General features: G+C 41.4%; 1 pseudogene; it reads right to left on the bottom strand.

The window, feature by feature from the left end:
• Positions 1 to 16,335: 16,335 nt before the first annotated feature.
• LOC144252732 (protein lin-7 homolog C-like) lies at positions 16,336 to 23,407 on the bottom strand (annotated as a pseudogene).
• Between the last annotated feature and the right edge of the window lie 310 nt (positions 23,408 to 23,717).

Raw genomic sequence — 23,717 nt, 5'->3', positions numbered from 1 at the left:
GACATTTTCAGATATGTGGACACCAGAGGCTGAAAGGAAGGGAATACAGGAAGTGAATGCTGATGGGTAGAGGGTGTGAAGGGGGTCTCCTTTTGTGGTGGTAAAAATGTTTTAGCATTAGATACTGGTTATGGTTGGACACCATTGAGAAGGTACTAAAAGCTGAACTGTATATACTTCAAAATAGTTAAAATGTTGAGTTCATTAATTTCATCTCAATCAAAAAAATCCAAAGAGCCCAAGTGCAGTGGTGCACGCCTGTCATCCCAGGCTGAGGCAGAAGGATCATGACTTCAAAGCCAGCCTCAGCAACTTAAATGAGACCCCCTGCCTCTAAATAAAATACAAAAAAAGGGCTGGAGATGTGGCTCAGTGGTTAAGGGCCCCTGGGTTCAAACAGCAGTAACTGCCCCACCCCCCAAAACTTTTTTTCAAGATTAGAAATATTTCAGTGTGTTTAAACACACACACACACACACACACACACACACACACACCCCTAAGAAATTTTGACAGCAATTTCACAAAGTCACAAGTAACTGTGTCAACCTGTTTTTTGTTTTTATCTCCCACCTGGTGGACACAGGTCGGGGAGAGCAAAGGATGTGGCAGGGTAAAGAGGCAAGTTCTGACAGGTACCACCACCACCTGGAGAGGAAGCTGGGCAGACACAGCCAGGGCGGCCTCTGTATGGGATTCAGGGCGAAAATCAGTTTCAGTCTGCTTTCCTCCCAGGAATGAAAACCAATCAGTCCTCCACACCACAACCAACCTCCTCCATGGCGTAAGTGCAGAACTGCCTCAGGAAAAGCAGAAATGTTCCTTTAGCAGAAATGTTGCTTATGCCTCAGACAAAATTACTGTTGCCGTGGGAACTGTAACTGGAGTTTTCTGGACTTCGAATTAAAAAAATAAATCTCAAATGTGAAATTCGACTGGCAGACTTTGCTCCCATTTAACAAAAGGCTGTTTCTTTTTCTGAGAACTATTTTTATGAAATTAGCTCCCTCGCTCCAACCCAATCCTATTAAAAGCTTTCCTGGAGTTTTATGCTTTCTGTTATTAAGGACAAATGGCTCTGGTATTATCCTCAGGACAAGATGCAAATAAATCTGCTCTCTGAAAAATACTTTACTTGAGTTAGATCCCTTTAGTCAGAAAGTATTAACCAATTGAAATTGTGCTTTAGGACCCAAGTCCCCAAAACTCTAGAACTCTCTCTCTCTCAAAGCCCTGATATTAAAGTCAGGCACAAAACAAAACCTCTTCCCAGGAGACCTGTCCAAGGGTGACACCCAGCAAAAAAAGAGAACTGGAGTCTGAAAACTGAGGGCATGCCTGTGTGACAGAGAAGAAGAACTCAGCTCCAGAGGCCAAGTCTAGGATGACAGGTGTCTGAGCTGAAAACCACAAATCTGCTATTTCTGCTGAAAGACACAAAGTACAAAGAGCAGCTACTGGACAGATGGACCAACCATGTCTTCAGTGACATTGCCCCTGCCCTCTACTTCTGGGTCACCCAAGAAATTGATGCCTGATTCAACAAAAAAGAAAAAAAGAAACTTGTCCCAGGTCACACCTGCATCGGAGGCAGAGAAGGATACACACCAGATCTCCACTTTTCCTTTCTGCATTAGTCTATAAACTTGTCGCAACAAAATTGTCTCCTCGAACTCACTTGGCTTCACAGTAATTATATTTTGCTTACTTTTCTGATCCTCCACCTGCTCAAAAAAAGGGAAATAAACCACTGAACAGGGTGGCACATGCCTATAATTCCAGCAGCTCAGGAGGCTGAGGCAGGAGGATAGTGAGTTCAAAGCCAGCCTCGGCAAGTTAGCGAGGCTTTAAACAACTCAGGGAGACCCTGTATCTAAATAAAATACAAAATAGGGCTGGGGATGTGGCTCAGTGGTGAGCTCTCCTGGGTTCCATCCCTGGTACCAAAACTGGGGGTGGGATAAAATACTGAGGGACTAAGGACTCTCAGATGTCAGAGTACAGCTCAGTTGCACGGCACTTGCCTAATATGTGAAAGGCACTGCGTTCCATTCCCACTGCCACAAGCAAGCAAAAATGAAGTTTGTAACTATTAGCACATTTTCAGAAAATGTGTTAGTGCTTCCACGTCACCTTGGAATAGCCTCTGGGACACAACTTCACGGGGCACAGGAGACACCTAATAATTACTCACAGAACACGGGACACATTTTAATTCTAAATTTCTGCAAGGCAACAGTACCTATCAGGATCACATGTTCTTCTAAGCTGATCAATGGGCACCACTTCATGGATGGAGATGCTAAAAGCCTTGTTGGGTCAGAATGGGAAAAATGTCCTTTGGCTACAAAGTGACCCTCATCCACTCTTTGCTCATCCTCTGTTGTTCTCTCCTCCATCCTTCACATAGACCACAAAGAAAACCCAGAAATGCATGCAGGGTGACCGCAAAATCATCTAGACTCCTGTTCCCCAGAGGTCACGCTGCTAACCTAACTGTCTGCAGACACTCAGTCCAGGCATCCAGTCTGAAAACCTCCGAGAAAATGAAAATAAAGACCCTTCCATTTCTGTTGTCTCAGAGAAATCACTGCCCAAGTCAGCTGGAGACTAACTTCAGGACAGAGAGGTTGCCAATGCTAACCTGCATTTTCCAAAACTGAATCACTGAATCGGAGTGAGAAGGGAGTCAGTCAGTCTCTCTCTCTCTCTCTCTCTCTCTCTCTCTCCTGTACATACATATTTCAACGCAGTCTAATGGAATAGCAGGAACAAGGCCAGACAGCCCCACTGCTACTGGCACTGGGGCCAGGGAACAGAAATGTATTTTTAATCAGCAGAGCAAGGAGTGATTCAAGTGCCACAGGCCCGGGTGCAAGCTGGGGGCCTTCCTGCCTCTGGCATGGGATACCTCACAGTCACCTACCATGCTCCTTGTTCCAAGGGCAGGGGGTGGACAAAGAATCCTTGGAAGAACACACGTGTCCCATCTCAATTCCACCTTTCCATTTTCCAACTTAGTATACATTCGGGGAGTCGCACCTTCTTCTCTAGCAACTCCAAGATATGCTCTGCTATCCTGGCTCCCTCACTGAACAAGAAAAGGAGGAATGAGTGGCCGAATGGCCCAGGAGCTTGTTTAAAATGTGGTTTTGGGGGATGTGGCCCTGCATTTTTCTTTTGGGGTGGTGTTGGGGGTGGGGTGTGCCAGGGATTGAACCCAGGGACACTTGACCACTGAGCCCCATCACCAGCCCCATTTTGTGTTTTATTTAGATACAGGGTCTCCCTGAGTTGCTTAGTGCTTTGATTTGCTGAGGATGGCTTTGAACTCACCATCCTCCTGTTGCAGCCTCCCGAGCCTCTGGAATGATACTGCGCCCGCCTGGCTATGGCCCTGCATTTCTAATGGGCCTGGTGTGGATATGATACTGCTGGTGCACAACCTGGGCTTTCAGGATTCATGAGCATCTCCGTGCACTTGGCTTGAGGAACACTCTGGGGGTTTCCACATCCCCAGCTCACCTCTCCAAAGGCTGACTCATTTAATGTAGCCCACGATTAGGCACCTTGCAGATGCTGTGCACAGAACAAGTGGGCACAAAAAAGAAAGTGAACCCTCTGCTCATACTTCAAGGGCAATGGTTTTCCTGCTTTCAATATTCATTACTTCACAGGGAACAAAGACCGTCCTACAATGCCTGTGGGCCTACAGTGAGGTCTCATCAAGACCCAAGGAGTTATGTGAGAACCAGCCACCATTAAGAGCCAAAAAGTATCACATATTTGCTAAGTGACCCTCATGATAGCAAGTGCTTCATGTATGTTCTGCTTCCCTCTAGGCCTGGCCCTGTCCACTTGTAATCCCAGTGACTCAGAGGGCTGATGCAAGAGGATAGCAAGTTTGAGGCGAGCCTGGGCAATTTAGTGAGGCCCTAAGCAAATTAGCTAGGCCATGTCTCAAAATATAAGAGTCTGGGGATGTGGCTCAGTGGTAGAGTGCCCTGGTTCAATCCCCAGTATCCCTTCCCTCCAAAAAAAAGGTCAGAATCACATTTTTCTTTTATGAGATTTAGAGATGACGTCAACTGTCCAGAATAGGGTGCGCCACCACCCAGCCCCTTCCCAGGCTTTCCTGAAGAACCCTCAGCATCCTTGAAAATGGTTCAGCTCCAGAGCATGTTTCACAAGGCTGCTCCCTGAATACAGGGCCCGCAGCCAGCCAAAATTCAAGATTGACAGGCTAACCCGAGATCTTATTTATAGTGCATTCCTGCCAAATCCCCCTGCTCAGTCTGTTGAGTTCCAGGGTTCCAGAAAAAAGGACACACACAGGTGAGCAAATGAATTATAAAACCAGCAAAATCAAGATAAAGTGGATAGGGAATTCAGTAGACAGGAAATTCAGTGGATAGGAAATTCAGTAGGAAGGGGGTGCTCTCCTCAGGAAGCCGCCCAAAAAATCTGGTGGAGCACATGGCTGGAATCCTGGCTGGGAAGACCTGTCAAGCTGCAGGAGCAGGGCCAGGCCAGGTGCCTTGTCCCCAGCAAAGGCAAATGGCTCAAATGATCACACCCTGGGGCTTCCTCAGTGCGTTTTTTGGTTAAAACCCTTTATGTCCTTTTTGGTTTCCTTTGTAAGAACACCCAGATTTCACTTCAGTCTATCATTGACCATGACAATGAATTCCTCTTTTTTCTGCTGATTTCTAAGGCCAAGGGGCACTTCATTTTATATATATATATATATATATATATATATATATATATATATATATATATATATATATATATATATATATATTAGAGCCCTAGAAGTAAACTGAGCCTCAGTCCCAAATTCACTGGCACAGAGCTGAGCTTGTTATCTTATAATTCACACAGCTTCCTTTAATTCCAGTTTATTCACCTGAGCTGCAACTTCATGGGTCAGAGAGCAAGTAGAAATGTCCTAGCATCCCCCAAATGGGAGACAAGTCAAGGGCTGGAGAGCGGCTCAATGGTAGGGCACATGCCTAGTTAGCATGTGTGAAGCCTGAGGTTCCATCCCCAGCACTGCGGGAAAAAAAGGGGTATGGGGGGCAAAACCCCCAGATTTTGATTCTGCAAAACCCCAGAACAGCAAACAAGCTATTTTCTGTGATGAAGGTCATTCTTCACCAGTGAGCAAGCACGCCACCACAAGTTCTCCTGCCACCAGTGTCAGCAAGCCAACGCCACGGCCCCACCATGGCCCAGAGCCCCCAGATGGTACTACTCAGAGAAAGAGAGACACCACATGTGGAGAGGCAGCACCCAGGGACAGTATGGCTGTCAACTCATTATTATGGAGGTACCTGTAACAAAAGCAAGAGGGAATGGATCATATGGAGCACTTAAGTTAAGCACTTAGAAACACAAACATACAAGGCCAATCAAAACCACCATGAGCCAGGCGTGGTGGCGCAGACCTGTCATCCCAGCAGCTTGGGAGGCTGAGGCAGGAGGATGGTGAATTCAAAGCCAGCCTCAGCAACTTAGTGAGGCCCTAAGAAACTTAGTGAGACCCTGGCTCTAAATAAAATATAAAAAGGCCTGGGGATGTGGCTCAGTGGTTAAGCACCCTGGGTTCAATCCAGCTACCAAAAAATAGATAGATAGATAGATAGATAGATAGATAGATAGATGATAGATAGATAAACAGAAACCCCTGCTGCATTCACCACAGGAGGCATGAAATAAAAGAATCCACAAGTGAGTTTTAAAAGAGAAAGAAGCTCTATGAAGTCACAAAGCCTAACTATTCCTCACAACCCTGGTAAGAAATTAACACTAACATCAAGTTCAGAAAAGAAATCAAGACTAACAGACATCGAGTAGTGAGAATAGGCCCAGATACAGGTTCAGGTCAAGTGTGGCCCCAACTCCATCCTGGTTGGCTCAATCAGTCAGGAAGGGATCTGGGGAGGAAAGACTGTCCCCTCCTGGTTGCTCAGTGCTCTGCCTGAACCACAGGGCAACATGCAGGAACAGAAAGCTGGAGCCCAGTGGCTCACTCCTGTGGAGTTCTTAGGTGCTGGTGACATATGGGACTAATTATTTCAATGCCTACACTATGAAATAACAAAGGGAATGGACTCAGAGATGCTCATCCATTTGAGGTTCCAGCTTCCTTGGACTCTGATTGAGTCTCTGGATGGTCTTCCAGGAAAACAAACATATACACATGCTTTCTTCACACAGACATCCTCTGCAGACAGGATGTGCTCTCCAAGTTCCCTTCCTGCTGGAAGGTTCTAAAATCTCTCTTTCCATCATTTATATGTCTTAATGGAAGGGAAAGCCCATGGACACACTTGCCTAGTCTTCCCCAAGAGGCTGTACAATCTGGCCTCCTTACATGGACATGTATTTCCAAATCTGGGAAGAGAATCCAAAAATCAGACTTGCAATGTGAGCCCAAGAAACCTCAGGAAAGCCAAAGCAGTGTCCAGGCATTCTGCCGGGTGACGGGCTGGAAAGAAATTGTACTTGAGATGCAAAGTCAAGGGAATAGAACTGGATTATCTTACTATCGATTTTTTAAGGGAGGTACGTCTTACATACAGGGCACTCTCTGAAGACAGGCCACTGGCATGACAGCTGTATTCATACAAGTAGAGAACCCACATTTGCCTGAACAGAATCATCTGGTTGTCTGCCATCTTTTACAGATATGAATAGGAGAAGTGAAAAAGAAAGAAAGAAAGGCCTTGAATTATCCCATTTGCTTTCTTTGGTGCCAAAGCCAGTTAGGGATGAGGCTTGACAATTACTAAGCCATAGGACACAGAATGCCTGTTTTAATAGCTTCGTGACTGAAGCATCTGGCAGAGAGAAAGCAGATCCACATCATGTGGCAAATCCTTGTTTGTGTGTTGAAATAGGCAATTAATTACTTTAACAGTCTGTTATCTGACAGTCCCCTGAATCAGATGGTTTCTGCTTCTACATTTTATTTCTCCCAACCCTGCTCCGAGATCCATTTCCCATCACAGTACTAAAAACTCTCCATCAGTCTTAATCATGACCAGGAAAATTTCACAGTACCTATGAGCCACACACTTATTACAAGAGGATGCCCTCCATTTTCACCAGAGCAAGAAAAGCTCAGCTCAGGTGCCTGCTACCACCAAGGTGTCTTCTAGAGATTGACTCTAAAACAGAAGATGAGGTGATAAAAAGAGTAGCAGATAACTTAACCAAAGGCTTACTGTCTACCAGATGAACTCTAAGAGGTTTTCAGCCTATGGACTCATCTTTTGGGCCCTAGAAGTGGGTCCCAGGAATGTTTCCATTGAAATAATTATTCCAATAAATAATTGGACCAACATCACTAGCAGGAAATAGCAGTGGCCCAAGAAATCTGGCCCCAAAGTCTGGGTTCTTATCTACTATCCTCTGTTATACTATCGTTATCTCCCCAGGGGCACTCGAACACTGAGACTCATCCCCAGCCCTTTTTTTGTATTTTATTTAGAGACAGGGTCTCACTGAGTTGCTTAGGGCCTTGCTAAATTGCTGAGGCTGGCTTTGAACTTGCAATCCTCCTGCCTCAGCCTCCTGAGCTGCTGGGATGACAGGCTGCATCACCACGCCTAGCTTGTTTCTTTATGATTGTAGCGAAACCCCTGTATGTATTATGTAAAGTAATAATCACAACAACTTTGAGTTAGGTTCCAGGTACTATTGCTGTTTCCTATATGACACTCATTTCCTAAGTCAGTTTACATAACCGGCAAGGAGAACATGGCCAAGAGATGAATAGTGACCTCAAATCAGAGAAGAGCAAGGAGCAAAGAAGCCAACAAGCATCAGGCTGGCTGGAAAGCTCCTAATCCCTTAGGTAACATTGAAGTTGTTTTTCTGCCTTGATTTGAATTTGAACCTAAAACTGAGTATGTAAAAACTCGGGCTAATGAGCCTTGTCTCAAGCCACCTACTGTACATATGAAAAATCGCTCCACCCCAATTTCACAGAAATAAAGGAACACGGTAAAAGGGCATGATGACATTTCCCATCTTGAAAGAACTGCTATATGTAGAGTACGCAGGGACAGTGGGGCAGGGCTACCAACTAATGGGGAATCCATCTAGACGAGTATCCCCAAGTCCACAGGCTGGGTCAGAAATATCAGGCTCCAATCTCAACAGGGCCACCTGATGTAGGAACAACACAGAGCTCAGAGGAGGGGAACTGCATAGATTGTTTATTTTGGGATCGTTTCTACTTTTAAAAAAAGAAAGAAAGAAATTGCTGGTGCAATGCAAGTCTACTTGCTCCACCAAGCACTGGCTCACCCTCTGATTGCTCTATCCATCTCCTACTGAAAGGAGAATGAGATCCTCCAGAGGCCACAGAGGCCAAACTCAGCTTTGAGACTCTGAGAGCTTCTTGCCAGACTGAAATAGAGACCGATCAAAAATAGCACACAGCCGGAGCTTTGAGGGAAAAGACAACTGGGAATGTTTAGCTGTCTCCATGTAGTTAGAAACTTTCGGGAATAAGGAGGGTGTCTGATGGAATCATTTTACTATCTAGGGCTATGCAGTCTCGCACCCCATCCCCTAACCTTAACTTCTTCCCTCCAGCCTACAAATTAAGCTGATTTACATCAAAGGCCCTAAAATTCTTGCTGAGATATCTGGCTTCTATAAACCTTTTCCTGATGATTCAGGACCAAGAAGTGCCTCAAATGTATCAGACAATGAATCATAGCCCAACCCAGGAGCTGGAATGAGGTGTAAGTTAGGTCAGTGGGGGCTGTGAGGGTCGCCTGACCCCAGGGCAGAACCCGGACAAGACCTGACCCACTCAATCCTTAAGGTCAGTGGGGACTTGTGGGTCCCTCAGTTTTCTCTCCAAACTTACACTTACTTAGCTCGGTTCAAGGGAAAAGTTACATTTAAATGTTACAAAGGACATTTCACAGTACATCATCATTTATTATCTTAATGAAGTTTGGCCTTTTATCCAACAATATAAAACCCACCCGAAGAATATTATGGGGTTATAGCATTTTTTTTTTTCCTTGCCAGACTTATTGATTGAAGAGCTGATGGAGGCACACAGTAAAGATTTCAAAACATTTCCAAAAAGAATACACGGAGTATACAGTGAAAAATAAAGTTCCCGTATCCTTCAGTCTCCTGGCCTGCCTCCAAGGCGAACCTCCTGCTGCAGGCTATGAGAGATGTGCATGTGTTTTTATTTTACACAAACGCTTGTATCTTGTGGGCTATTCTGTACTGCTACTTTCCCCTCAGTAATATATCTTGAGGAGGTCTTCACAAGTCTTTCAGCCAGCTGCAGAGTAGTCCTCTGCTGGTATGAGTGGTTTTAAATTTTTTTTTTTAAATTTACTGATTTATTTTGCCAATTTGTTCTTGGTAGGCAGGATGGTTGTTCCAATTGCTTCCAACTAGAGATACAGATCCAACTACTAACAATCGAGTCAGGAGGAGGGCTGAAACTTTGTTTTCCCTTCTTTTTTTCCCCCTTACTTATTAATCTATTTATTTATTTATGGTACTAAATAAATGAACCCAGGGCCTTATGAACCCAGAGCCTCATGCATGCTAGGCAAGTGCTCTACCACTGAGCCACAGCCCCTGGTTCTTCTGTTTTTAATTTATTTTGAGACAGGGTCTTCCTAAATTGCCTAGGATGGCCTTGAACTTGCCATCCTCCTGCCTGAGCCTCTGGGGCAGTTGGGATTACAGGTTTGAATCACCACATCAGCTTGGTTTTGTTTCTTAAGAGGGAGAAAGCCATCAGGAGCACACAGGAACATGATTTCAAGAGACTTAATAACTGAGGTTATGCTTTAGCTACTGGAGAATAATGCATACTAAATAATTGCTTTAGAAAGACTTCATGATACATAATTTCTAAAATTATTTTTGTATAAATACAAAAAATATATAGCCCTCCCTTGGTATCTGTGGGGTTACCCATAGGAACCCCCCCTCCACCAAAATATGCCCAAGACCTTTACAGAAAACTGTAGCAGTATTTGTATAAATCCTATGCATCTCCTCATATATATTTTAAATCACTTCTAGGAGACTCTGAATGTTATCTAACGTTGCAAAAAGGCTATGGAAATAGTTGTTACATTGTATTTTTAGGGAATAACTACAAGGAGAAAAAAAGTTTGTATATGCAATTTTTTTCCCCAATATTTTCAATCAGAAGTTTGTTGAATCCATGGCCATTAAACCCATGGACATGGGGAGGACTGGCTGTGGTCACTTTAACAAGTGCATACAATAATCAGGGTGAACACGGACCCAGTGCCAGAGTCTGTTGCAACCCTGAATGGCAAGCCAACCCTTTCAGGAAAATAAGAATGATCATCCCACCCCAAAAGAAGAAACTGAGACAGAGTGGCAGAAAAGGAATTTTTTCAAAGTGATTACACAGCTTGCATTTTTTTTGTTTGTTTTTGTTTGGTTTTGGAGTTTTCTCTTTTATTTCTTTCTTTTCTTTCTAGTACTAGGGATTGAACCTAGGGGCAATGAACGACTGAGCCACATCACCAATCCTTTTTCTATTTTATTTAGAGACAGGGTTTTGCTGAGTTGCTTAGGGTCTTGCTAAGTTGCTGAGGCTGGCTTTGAACTTGCGATCCTCTTGCCTCAGTCTCTGGAGCTGCTGGGATGACAGGCGTGAGCCACTGAGCCCAGCCAGCTTATGTTTTAAAGTCAGATCTCCTCGTTCTCAAAACTTGCAGTACTTTTGTTTCACTTTTCAATCAATGAAAATAATACAAGTGCCAACCTTATAGGGTCTGGGCAGGTTACAGCTGAAATAATGAAACATAAAGGTTTAGGATACAGATATGTGGGAAATGCCTAGCAGGTGGTAGTGATTCATAGCCAAAAACAGTGCCTCAGTGCAACCCCTACCCCACCTGCGCCCAACATACAACCACCATGCACTCTCCTCATGCATGTGCATGCACGTGGGGAGGCAGCGGGCAGCAGCCTTAGATGCTGGCAGCACAGCGAGCCATAAATACCTAATAGCAGACACAGGCTAGGCTTCCTCGCCCCTAAGAACAGTTTAGGTCAGTGGCTCTGGTGAGCACATAGGGGTATCCACAGCAAGCAGTTTCAGCCAGGCAGCAGTAACGTGAGTTGAGCGCCGTTTTCACAGAGGACTGTATAATTGTTTATTTCTGAAATTTTCCATTTGATATTTTCAGACTGTGGTTGACCACAGACAACTGTACTGTCATTTGTCAATAAAGGCATAATGATGCAAATACCCCTTCGAATGGGCTTACACTGCCCATCTCGGAGAGTAAGGAATGCTGCAAAATGAAAGGATTTTCTCCAAGATCTCTCAACCCCTCTACCAACCATACAGAAATTTAGGGAAAGCACTCACACTTCCTGTAGATTTGGCAAGTCCTCAAAGCCAGCAGGGTCAATCTCAGAGAGTTTGTTGTAACTCAGGTTTCTGGTAAAGAAAAGGAAAAAAATAATCTATACTTGGCATTGTGCCCTGAATTCACAAATTTTATCCTTCCCCACTTAACCCTTCCCCCAAAAAATCCAAGCCCTCTCCCTCCTAATTCCCATTGTCTCATGCATTATTTTAAGTAACATTATTGCTACTGAAATTAACAAATAATACCTCTCCTGCCCACTTGCATCCATAAACAAGGCACTGAAAGCCAGGCAATGAACATGCCGACCACCTAAGGCAATGGATTCAAGCAATATGATTTTATCACCTAACAACCTGTAAAGAAATTCTAAAGTGAGACAGACCCCTATCCACATTAAGGTGTCCTAGTCCAAATACTGTGCACCAAATACTTTGAAAAGTCCAGGGCTATTCTTTTATACATACATGGAGTCTAACTTCCCATTCTTGTGGTTGGACATGATGTGGAGTTTCCCTGGTCATGTGTTCTGTCCCATTCATTCCACTGTCTTTCCCATTCCCATCCCTCTCCCTTCCCTTCATTCCCCTTTGTCTCATCCAATGAACTTCTATTCTCCCTCCATCCCTTATTGTGAGTTAGCATCTGCATATCATAGAGAACATTTGGCCTTTGGATTTTGGGGATTTGCTTATTTCACTTAGCATGGTAGTCTCCAGCTCCAACCATTTACCAGCATATCAAGGCTATTCTTAATTACATTTTTTTATATAAATGTTTGACTAATGCATCAACATCAAACAGCAGTAAAGAAATGAAGAAAAAGTGGTTCAAGCCTTTGATTGTCTAAGCCAGTGGTTCTCAATCAGGAATGATTTTACCCCCGCACCCCCCATGCCCCCCCCCAGCATGGGGAGACAGCTGGCAATGTCTAGAGACATAAAGACACAGGCGAACGGGTGGTTCTGGTGTCTGGTGGGTAAAGGACAAAGGATGCTATTCAACATCCTACTGTACACAGGCACTGTCCTACAACAGAAATATCCAGCCCTACGTGTCAATACTATCCTGAGATTGAGAAACCCAGGTCTAAATAAGAATTCAGGACTCAAAACACAATTTGAATGGTTGTTTACAAAAAGAAACTACAAGATTTGGAATTATAAGGCTCTTTATGAGCACAGTTTTCCCATGCTGCGATCATCACACAGAAGAAGGGAATCAGGTGTTAAGACATTCACACTGGTGTGAACCCTAGGCAGGGAAAGCCGGCAGAGCAGCCTTCTCAGGTGATACCAACTGTCTCACTAGCTCAGAATCACACCTTTCTTTCCATTCACCCCCAGCTGTACCCTCCAAGACCAAGAAGGGGTTTGGGCAATGCTCAGCTGAGCTTCTCTGATCACAGCTTCAACCCAGACCAGCTTCATCTTTTGGGGACAGAAATTATGAGATGTGATCTCCAAATCAGCCCCAGCTTCTCACTCCGTAATCCTGCTGCCAAAGTTAAGTCCACCCAGTCTGAGCAGGCCAAAGAGGTTGACGTTTCTCATCTCAGTTAGTCATTCCACTGACATTCCTGCCAATGAGCAGCCCCAGTAATCAGGAGTTTAAAGTCTGCCTCTGAAAACGTCACCTAAGTGGCAGCTATCTTTTAAGGTTACTCCAGAGACATTTCAATCAATACTAACCTAGAACTGAGAGCCATTTCCCTGTGACATGGAAGACATTTATCTAAATAAAAGTCAAGCTGTGCTGGAAACTAATGATACCTCTGTGTTTGTGGCACAGCCTGAATTAAAGGCCATTTTTCCAGAAATTAAGAGCCTGTAAAGATTGAAGGTGGTAACTTTTAAATTTTTTTTTAGTTGTAGATGGACATAAAAATAAATAAATAAGCAAACGTGTTATGTGGTGCTGAGGACTGAATACTGAGTCTCACACTTGTTAGGCAAGCGCTCTGCTGCTGCATTACAGCCTCAGCCCAGGTGTAACTTTTAAAGCCAGATACTGAAGTCAAGTGCGGGCTTGCCGGTACTCGGCGGTATTTATCAATGGGTACATAGAAACCAACAGGCTAGACCTGAGAAAGAAAACCCACAAAGGGAGAATTTCTCACGTCAGAAAAAGGACTGAGATTTTCTTCTACTCTGAGCGGATTATCATGGTGGGTGAAGGGGATGGTGGCTATCATTTCTACAGGTAAAGATACTGCAAGCTTCAGGCTATAATTCATGTCATCACAGGTAATATGAGAGATGACCTGGAGGAGACATGAGAGAAGGGCTCTCAGAAACCATGGAAGCAAGAGATGCAAAGAGCAGGTGCTTCATGCAGCCGGCAGAATGACCAGGACACCAGCACACTTAATGGTTGACATTTGCTCTTCATTTCAGAAACAAGAGCCAGCATAGATGAATCTTCTTAATTTTCCAGAAAGGCTCAAAATATGTATTCTTATGGGAAATCGTTTGTTTTTGGTGGGGGGGGACTGAACCTAGGGGTGCTTACCCACTGAGCCCCATCCTCAGCCCTTTTTATATTTTATTTAGAGACAGGATCTCACTGAGTTGCTTACAGCCTCACTAAAATGCTGAGGCTGGCTTTGAACTCACATCCTCCTGCCTCAGCCTCCTGAGTCCCTGGGATTACAGCCAAGTGCCACCACGCCCAGTAGAATCTTTTAAATACTTGGGGGAAGGGGGACACAAAAAGTAATCCAGGATAGGCCAAGCAACACCTGTCTACTGGCCAGAAGACTGCCATTTTTTGACCTGATCTAGGCCACTGGCTCTTGAGGAAGTAGTTCTGAGTGAGGGGCTTGTTTCTGGCTCCCTATGTGGCCAGGAGTAAGAATCTTTCCATTATTTTGAGAATTATGAATTTAAAATAAAATGTTAATTATTCACAATGATAAAACCATACTATTATATCAATGCAGAAATATCAAAAATTACACATACTTTAGGATGAACATGGAATATACTTTGTGTCCACAATTAAGGTTTCCAGTGGTCCTTTTAAAGTATAACAAGTAAAGCTTTATTTTTCACATCTTGTACAATACTTGGATGAAAAAAGCACTCCTGATGGTGAATTCTTTTGAGTCTGACATCTTGTGGAAAGGCTTCAAAAAATTGAGTTTTAGGTTTCTTTCTAAGGTAGACATGTGAGTTTTTATATAGGTTTATTTTTTCTTCTTGACCCATGCCCCTTCCCCTCACCTTCCTGATCCCCACACCATGCCCTACCCAGGGCCACTGATGCTACTGAAGTCAGATTTAAAGATAGATAGTTAGCATAGTTAGGTAAAATACAAAATAAAAAATAAAGGCTGTGTTGACAATGGAGCCTAGGAAAGCAGAACAGCAATTGGGGAAATTGAAATGTTTATGTTCCCAAGGCCCAGAGCCCATTCTAAAGAAATGTTAATGAAGCAGCTCTCAGCAAACAAGGAGATGCTAATCAAAAGCAGCCCCAAGCCCTTCCTGCCCAGATTACTCCTCCAGCCCATCTGACCCTCAACTTTTTGGTCTCTCCACCTACATTCTATCATTTCAAGGTAACAGAACAAAGGACAGAAATGCGGGAAAGCTGAAAGAAGACCTTAGCTGTAAAAAAGGTAAGATATCCTCCCTTCCACAGATTCCACCTCTTGGGTTCCCTTCTTCCTCCAGGAGAAGTCTTTTCTGCTTAATAAAGCTTCTACTCTCCACTCTAAACTTGCCTTGGCGTGCTTCTCTAGTGTTATACTTCAGCAGTGGGGAAGCAAAGACTCCTCACAGGTAAATAGTGGTAACACTACTTAGCTCTTGCGGGCAGGTGTTGGGGAATTACACCTCATTTCTAATCACTAATGTGATGAAGAGCATAAGAATTATATGAAAATGATAAGAAGTGATTCTGATTTCCAAGTACATTGTTTGGAAACATTAAAAAAAAAACAACTTATAGAAGTATACCTGCTTCTAATAAATTCTTGATGGAAAATTTTTCAAGAACAAGCAATTTGTTTCCTGCTACAGAAGGGGGGTGTTTTGTTTCTTAAATAAAAATCAATAGTCTTAAAAAATTTTGCAAGATGAGATCTGAACCTGTTTTGCATTTATACTTTTTGATATATTGTTGACTACAATTAGAAAGGGATATAATCATTAATGCTAATAGTCAAATTACATCATCTTTCCTCACTGCTTACATATTATGAAATACATAATTTAGGCGATGATTGTTTCAGTGTTTAAAACTCACTTTTATAAACCAGTATAAATGAATACCCATTATACATGTTCAAATGAAAGTAAAAAACTTCCAATATGCTGTGTCATTATCTTACAATTGAGAATATATATATATATATATATATATATATATATATAGTGTGTATGTTCAAAGTACAAAATGCAGCAATGATGTTAACAACGACAGGGTAATGAAATGCTGTAGGTGAGATTGCCATATTTAATTTCTTGGAAATCTGTAAAGAATTTCAGAGGTTAAAAAAATATATAGTAAGCAAAAAAAGAGTTGGAGAACTGTTAAATTTTAAATAAGTAGCCAGATGAAGAAAACATTCTTCTTAAAAAAGATTAAGAATGTAAAAGTACATTTTAATATTTAAAAAGCATTTTTAAAAATCTGTAACAACTTTATGACAAAAATCTACATTTGAAAAAGGTCTGTAAAAACAGCAGGACAAAATTGTCCTCAACACCTTTTACTTTTTCTTGTCAGAAAAAAGTGTATGCATCTCTAGAACCATAAATGATGTTAAAATAGGCATTCATAAAATGGCAAGGAGGATTTCAAGGGAAGTTTGTATTTTTTTGTTTTTTACAATTATTGGCATTTTGGCCATTGTAGGTCACAAGTAAAACTTCTCTAGCTAAAAAGCAAAATTAAATATAAAGTTTTAAATGTATTAGGTCTGTTGCCTGTGTTTTGCAGATCTCATTTTTTCAAAGCGTGACTCCATTTCTTCTAAGACTTTGGGTTTATACCGTACTACCAATTTAACCTTTCCTTGGGCTGCTTTCAGCAGTTCTATAGCTTTTTCGTGATGTTCTCCTTCAATGCTCTGGAAAAAGTGCACACACACAATTGATACTTAGGTTTTGAGAGTAACGACAACTACAAATATTTAAAATTAAGTAAAGAGAGTCTTCATTGCATCAATTCACACAAGATTTGGCACATTCAGGGCAGTATATCTATAGAGATACTGAATCCTTTCAATGCTAAATCTTGTTTTATCAGTGTGAAATCCAGTGATACATCAATTCTGCTTATAGTCTCGAAATCATTTTTTAAGTTCCAAGTAATTAGCATTTCAATATACATGTCTCATTACTGCACTACGTCAGAATTTAATCAAGCAACTGCCATTCTATAAAAGTAAATATGATGGTACATTTCTAATTTAGTATACTGTTTTAACTACTGAAGAGTTTAATTATGTAATAAAAATCCCACTAAGCACTGGTAATTTACATTGAAGGGATGAAAACCACATTTAGAGTGCCTTAAAAAGATCACTGGGCTGGGGACAGAGCTCAGTGATAAAGCACTTGACCAGTATGAGCAAAGCTCCCGATTCAATCCCCAGAGCTGCATTTTAAAAAAAAAGAAACAAACAAAAAACAACCACTGTCCTAAACAGTACTGCCTAGCATTCACTTAAAGCATTCCTAAACTACAAAGTTCATTAATTAATCCCTTGCACTGGCATCTTCTGTTTCTACAATCCACAGGCACCCCCAAGTGGTCACAGAACATTACTGCAAATATAAATAAAATTCATCCTCACCACTCCATTAACAGAAAGAAGTTGATCTCCTCATTTAAGGCCCCCATGCCTATCAGCTCTTCCACCTGGAATTATTCTAGATATATAGATTGGAGAGTTTTGTTCTTTGATTCCCATAATATTGAACCCAAGACTTTCTTCTCTTTTGGGTAGCTCAACAACTTGAGGATGAGAATGTCCTTCACTGGTAGCAAATGCAGTGACCGTAGCCTGAAAGAAAATTTTACATATTTAAAATATATGACCTTTGTTTACTTCATCTCTTTTAAAAAAATACCTTTTTTGTTTTATTTTTTCGCAGTGCTGGGAATTAAACCCAGGGACTCATACATGTTAATAAACATGTACTCTAACACTGACGTATATCCCTGACCTATCTCACTACTTTTGAGATGTATAAACACACACACACACACACACACAATCAGAGCTTTACAGTTATAAATAGTAGCTGGATTCATCTTGACAAACTCATGCTGCATGAAATTCAATTTCACTTCATAATCCCCCCTTTCCCCTCTTCTCCCCAATCTCCTTGACTCTCTTTGGCTAATCCATTCATTTATATTTCACTGATCCTTTTTATTTATACATAAAGATGAAATTCCCTGTGGTATATTTATGAATGCATGTAACATGATTTTTAAAGAATGCATTCTGCATTGTGAGGCACATTTTTGATGTGTGGGTATTCACAAATTCACTGGTCATTCTGAGAGGCTAAGCAGAGGTTTTTAATAAATGTAAGCGGAGGCTAAAACACGAGGATTGCGAGTTCAAAGCCAGCCTCAGCAACAGCAAGGCTCTAAATAAAATACAAAAAAGGGCTGGGGATGTGGCTCAGTGGTTGAATGCCCCTGAGTTCAATCTCTGGTACCCCAAACCCCCCAAAAAGAAATAATAACTGAAAAGAATACATATTCCAGGACTATGTATAAAACAGAATTTTTTAGCACACTCTCATCCACTGTCTAGAACTTTTGTGTAGTTCCATGTGCAGAGCTTGACAAGCAGGCTTGCTGGGCACATAACATTTAAACAGGAATATTCTACCCTAATGCACTAACAGTCCGGAGCTTCAAGGCCAGATAGCCTGGCATTTGTGTAAAATACACCATACCTATAACAACCCACACAGAGTTGTCCTTATATATAGTCATTTTGCCTGCTATATTCTTTGTATACTCTTTGTACCATACACAAAATAAATAATACATCAATAATTGTCTCTATATTAAGAAAAGCAGGCACATGTATAGCCAACATGAATAATTTTTGTTGCTCTAGCAAACTATATAATTACAAGTAAAAAAAACCCACAGAAGATTTAATAGAGCCATATGCTCTTTAAATTCTAACACAAAATTAAGATTTTCCTGTTTCATTATGTTTTTAAAGTTAATCAAGGAATCTGGTACCATTTTTTCATGCTGGATCAGGGTACATGAACAAAGGTGCAAGGGGTAAGAAGAAAATCAAGACTTATTTTAAGACCCAAAAAAGCACTCATTTCCTACCTAACAGAACTAAGGCTCAAAAACTAAATAAGCTGTGAAGGTTATACAACTCAGGTATAAAAAATAAATTTCTATTTTCTACTCTGATAAACCATATCCACAAGTTTAAGTATTTGTATTCAATAGAGAATCCAGTCTGTCCTTTTGGAAACCAGGAACTCAATCAAAATAATCTGCAATGATTAAAAGTCTAGTATGTCATCTACTACTCGAATTAACATATCTACCCAAGTAATACACAATGAAATAATGTATTATGAGGGAAAATCTGGTATGGAAAAGCACACAAACTCCATCTTCAGCCCTGAAGAGGTAGCCTACTACTGACATTATACCATATTTGCAGAGCTAGGGTAAAGGACAAATCAAATAACCCTATTCTACCATTTACTATTTGTGTGTGGTAGTTTGAGACAAATAATCTAATCTTGATACTTCCTCATCAATGAGAAATTCATCCTCAATTATAAAATTGATGCTATTTTACATGTAAATATGTTGTATATAACACAATTATGTATTTCATATGTATATAATTAATGTATGTGAGAGCATTTTCAATGCCTTATCTAAACTACATACAGTAATAAAAATGTTCTACTTCTTAGAACTTGGGAAGCTTGGTATAATTTGAAAGATATTATGTTAGCTTACAAAATAAGCTTACTATAAATCTAATAATTGTACATTTTCAACCTCTAATTTATGAAGAATTCTCACTTTTGGCAAATAAACAAATTTACCTTTGCAGTTGCATTAGCTCTCACTTCAGGACTGCTACTGATATCTACAGTTTCATAGACATGTTCATATACCTGCAAAACATAAAAGTTGTTATATTTTAAATCTTGGAATATATCATGTTTGATTTCTCTGTGAAGTTAAATGTATTAACTTTTAATCATATTTACTCACCTCTCTTACAGCATTGCAGAACTCACTTTGAAGGACTCTTTGTAAATCCTGAAGTTTCTGTGGTGGTACCTGTCCACTCCTTTGTAGTTTTTCCAACATTTCAATTGCTCTACAAATATCTAGAGTTAAACAAACACATAGATAAATTTCTCTAAGGATTCTTGAAATACCTATGTAACACTGTAAGAATTAGGATTAATTCCCCAAAGGACTAACAGTATGCTGAAAATAGAGGGGGTAAAACAAAGCATCTGTGTTTTTGTATGAGAAAGAGGAGATCATTCATGTACACATTGAGAACAGGAATGTAAAATCTGAGCACATTAAATTTTACAGATTTTAAAATTTCACATGTTACAGAAGCATAGTTTAAAAAATAATTGAGAGACAGACAAACTGAATATAAACTACTAAATGTCACAGGAAAGGACAGGGGCTCAGATGTGACAGATATGTTAACTGCACTGCTTCAAAAAAAGCCAGTAGTAATATTGGGAAGTATGTAAGCAATAAAAATGTACTTAATTATCATATTAGTAACCAAAGCACTGAATAGCAGACCACGTGCTAGTGAAATCACTGGTCATTTCCTAAAGATAAACATGATATATGCATAGATATGAACTATTTAATAACAGATCCAGTTAGTGGCTAGGACACATTTAAATTAAAAATAAACTGAATAAAATTAACTGATTTGTTTTCAAGTTAGGATTGTTAACACAATGTTTTAATTCAGACAATTTCAATCAAATACGTAGTTTTAAAAATAAAACATAAAAACCAGCTATGTAATTCTGTTCTTCATACTAGTTGTGAGACCTTGAACAAATTACTTAAACTCCTTGTTTCTCAGTGCCTTTCACTGTAAAATGCAAATAATATACCTGCTTCATAAAAGGCATTTGATGACCAAACCAAATAATATTTTTAAAGAGGCTTAGCAAACATAATGTTACACTGGCATCAGTCTTAAAAAATATTAAGGGGTTGCATACATGTATACAAATACATTAAGCATGTTAGTCAATTGTCATTGAGAAGTGTGGGGATGTGTTTTATTAAGAAACTCTACAAGATTCAAAGTCATGTTCAACAATTAATGACAATATCAGTTTGATTTTTTCTTACCTGTTTTTGTACCTTTGTGAATCAAGTTTTGATGATTTAGAAGGCACTATCTCCCCCGCCCCCCGCCTCCCACTGCTATTACCAGGGATTGAACACATAGCCTTAAACATTTGAGGCAAGCACTCCACCAATAAACTACATCCCCAACCCTTTTTGTTGTATTTTGAGAAAGGGTCTCACTAAGTTTCCAAAGCCGGCTTTGGACTTAGGATCCTCTGTTGAGAGCCACAGCCAAAGGGGCCCCAGAAAACTTCCAGCTGCCAGCAAACTCCCGGCTGCCGGCTGATGATTGGCTCACAGTGGCCCCAGCAACATCTAGCTGATTGGCTCCTCTGCAGTCATGTTCATTGGGCTGTTTCCCTGCCCTTCAGACTGCCAGCTGATGATTGGCTCACAGCGGCCCCAGCAACATCTAGCTGATTGGCTCCTCTGCGGTCATGTTCATTGGGCTGTTTCCCTGCCCTTCAGACTACGGAACTGCTCATTGGGGGACTTCTTTGGCTCCGCCCACGCGACCTAGCCAATCGGCCTCAAGAGCAGGAGGATTGTGGGAGGTGGTGGTTGGTGTGTGGGGGGAGGCTTGTGGAAGCCAGTGGTGGCAGTTGGGCTCTGAGGGTTTTTCCTGAGGAGCTGTTTTGTTTGGCGTTTGTAGTTTTAAAAATAAAGTTTGTTTCTTTTGACAAGTGGCTCCTGAATTGTGCCCAGTCAGACTGCGGCAATCCTCCTGCCTCAGTCTCTGCAGTAGCTGAGATTACAGACATACACTACCGTGCCCAACTGGCACTCAGGATCTTGATTACATGCACTGATATTGTACTATAGGATTACTGGGAGTTATTTGTTAACAGAGTTCTGAGATAATTTAACTTTCCTATGCTGCTGAATAGAACCACTTATAATTCATCCCTACCAAGGTGCTGAAGAGTCTACTGAAGAACTTAAAAAAAAAATTCAACAACAAAAAGCAAAAACAACTACCAAAACTAAATGCTAGGGGATGAAGTTCCACATTTTGTACTGCATTTAAAAATACAAGACTGCCACATGTTAGAATTCTACAACTAACTACCTTTAAAAGAAAAACACCTACTTCTGTTAGCACCAACAGATCTGTTCCTTTCTGCAAAGCACATTGCCATTGTGCTCAGGAGGAAGATGTCACCTTTGTCTTAAGCCTATCTTAGAAAGTCTACTTAGAGAAGCTACTCTTCTGTTATAAAATTATGCTTCAATAAATGGACTGGTGGGCTGTAGAGAAACAATCTTATTTATAAAAAAAGACTTCCAAACGAGGAACACCATAACTAACAATCATATGTGCACATTTGTTTGTGGGAAGGGATAAGGAAAGAGGCTTTTCTAAATACAATTCTAAAAATGTATCTTCTTCTTAAAGAAGAATATTGAGACTGTAATTTCAAATGATAATATGTGCAAAATAACTTTAATCTACATTTTATGCTGTTTACCAACAGTGCTAAATTTTTGTGGTACTTCTTGAATGATAATTTTTAAGTCAGGCAAGTTATACACACCTGTAGTCCTGACTACTTGGGAGGCTGAGGCAGGAGGATCTCAACGTTAAGGTCAGCCTGAGCTGAGACCTTATCTCAATAAAAAAATAAGGAGGGCTGGGTATATAGCTCAGTGGTAAAGTATCTCTGGGTTCAATCCCCAGAATGGTAACAAAACAGAACAAAAGAAAAAAAAAAAAAGAAAGGAAAAAGAAAACTTTTAAATGCTTGTGTGTCAAAAGCGTGTTTGAATTGTCTGAAATAAAGGATTTGGGGAAGACAATGGAGCGTTCAAAATCTTAATATCTGTATTTTGACTCTCTGGTCTGTAACTACACAGCAAACTAGGTTTTATCTTTGTTAACAGCTTCCTTCAAGAAGCAATCAACTAATCACAGTTTGCAATTGTAGGGTGTGTAAAAATCATATATATATGATCGCAACTGCCAAGTGTTTTACAATCTACCACTACTTCACATAAGTTACATAACAAGCTTTCCAAGATCAAATCAGTAGGATTGTTTTGAAAATCATCCTTGTGCCTGAGAGGGGTACCAATGCTTGGAAATACCAAATTACGAATGCAAGGGAGGCTGTGGTAAAAGTAACCAAGAAGGGAGGGCGAGTTCTTGTGGAAAAGTGCCGTGTGTCCGGATATTGTGCGATATGTGGGTGAAGGCAAGACCTCTAGGTTTGTGCAAGTGTATGTACAACAGTGTAAAGGATCTGAACAGGGCGTGTGACATGTGTTGTTCTGGTTTACAGATCTCTAAACGCCGCATCTGCTGTGCCCACCCAGAGGGTGCGTGTGGGGCGTATGTCGGCAAACATGAGCAGATTGTAATTAACTGTGCTACGCCCCAGGACAGTGCGTGTGAACACACAGGGGTCTAGCGAAGAGTCAAAAAATCGTAAGCGCCTTCCACCGTGTGAATGACAGCGACGCAAGCGGCCGCCACGCAAGGAGCAGGCAGGTTCGGAGTCTGAGCCTGGGCAACCGCTCCTTCTCTCCAGTGACACCGCACTTCCTCATCCCTTCCACCCACCTCGGTCGGGACATCGGCCGCACTCACCTCTCTCCAGGCGTACAGGTTCTCCCAGCGCCGCCATCTTCTTCCTTAGCAATATAGAACGACAGGAAATGACGAAAGAGAAGCTGCGGTAGGCGGAGCCTAGCGAGAGCCAGAAGGGCGAGGGTCGACCGGTATCGCGAGATCAGGAAGGACAAATGCTCACTCCGCAAAGTACTTTACGGGGTACCGTTTGGTACTGTGGGTTGAGACTGTCGTTCTTGCGGTCGCCAGAATCTCGGATTCCCAGGCCTCCCAGATTGAAAAGAACTTTTCCCCTGCCTCCTGCTCCCTGCCCTGGCTTCGCGCCTTTCCCACCGCTTGGAGCCGTTTGTAGATGAGTCACATTC

The sequence above is a fragment of the Urocitellus parryii genome, unplaced genomic scaffold (assembly GCF_045843805.1).
Source record: "Urocitellus parryii isolate mUroPar1 unplaced genomic scaffold, mUroPar1.hap1 Scaffold_53, whole genome shotgun sequence".
Lineage (NCBI taxonomy): Eukaryota > Metazoa > Chordata > Mammalia > Rodentia > Sciuridae > Urocitellus > Urocitellus parryii.
This window is presented reverse-complemented; position numbering and strand designations above follow the sequence as displayed.